A 1,278-nucleotide genomic window follows, 5' to 3' on the forward strand; every position below is an offset into this window, starting at 1 on the left:
TTTTTTTATTGATGACAATTTTTTTGGTATTAAATATATATGTTTTTAAAGTTATTTGATTTAGTAACAATTTATATTGATGTAAAGTAAAATTGTCATTTTCTTCTTGTATATAAAATATTCTTCAATGTAAATTAGGGTAAAAAGTTTATGTTAGGATGTTATCAATTATTAACATATTAGTGTTAATTCAAATTTAGTTATTTACATTAAAATATCAATAAAATAAATAAATGATATATAAGTTTTAAAAATGTTATATTACATTTAGTTATTTATTTACATTTAGTTATTAATGAATATGAATTCACTCTATAATTCTCATAAAAATCTATTGTTTGAAATAAATTTTTAAAAATCAAAAGATACATTTTGTTCTAGAGGATAACAGTATCCTTTAGCTTCTCCTTTGAACATAATGTCAACTGAGACTAGCTAACATAATATAGAAATGTCTCAAAAAATTAGATAAGGATAAATAAGTGAAAAATATTAAATATTGTTGAAATCTGCCTATAATAAAGAGTTATCTGTCTAGTTTTCAAAAATTTATTAAGATCTGTATAAAAGAGGCATGCGTAATGGGTTTAACATCAAATAGCAAGACATGATCAAGAGAACCCATAAATCTAAATTCTAGAAAGCTAAAGAAATCTCCTTACCAATCCATGACAATTCCAAATTCATTGAATGCAAATCTGTTTATGAAAATATCAATGTAAAGAAATTTGCTTACAGCCGAGAAATGTGAATTTTTGAAAGGTAAAGAAAGCTTAAAAAATATTTAGTAACAATTTATATTGATGTAAAGTAAAATAACGATGTAAAGTAAAATAACTAATTGTAACTAAATAACTAAATGTAATATAATATTTTTTAAACTTATATATTATTTATTTATTTATTGATATTTTAATGTAAATAACTAAAAGTAAAATGTCATTGACGGATATCAATTAAATTGTACGTAAACTATCAATAACTCTCTTAAATAAAAATTGAATTAATACTAACATGATAATAATTGATAACATCCTAGTATAAACTTTTTATCCTAATTTAAGAAGTTATTTTTGTTTTCATTTTAAAATTTTATTAATTTAATTAAATTTGTTATTTTTTTACATTGAAGAATATTTTATATACAAGAACATGACAATTTTACTTTACATCAATATAAATTGTTACTAAATCAAACAACTTTAAAAACACATATATTTAATATCAAAAAATTGTCAACAATAAAAAAAATTAAAATAAAACATATTAAAATAACTT

The sequence above is a fragment of the Cupressus sempervirens genome, chromosome 10, assembly GCF_028749045.1.
Source record: "Cupressus sempervirens isolate cs-2001-9-10 chromosome 10, ASM2874904v1, whole genome shotgun sequence".
Taxonomy (NCBI): domain Eukaryota; kingdom Viridiplantae; phylum Streptophyta; class Pinopsida; order Cupressales; family Cupressaceae; genus Cupressus; species Cupressus sempervirens.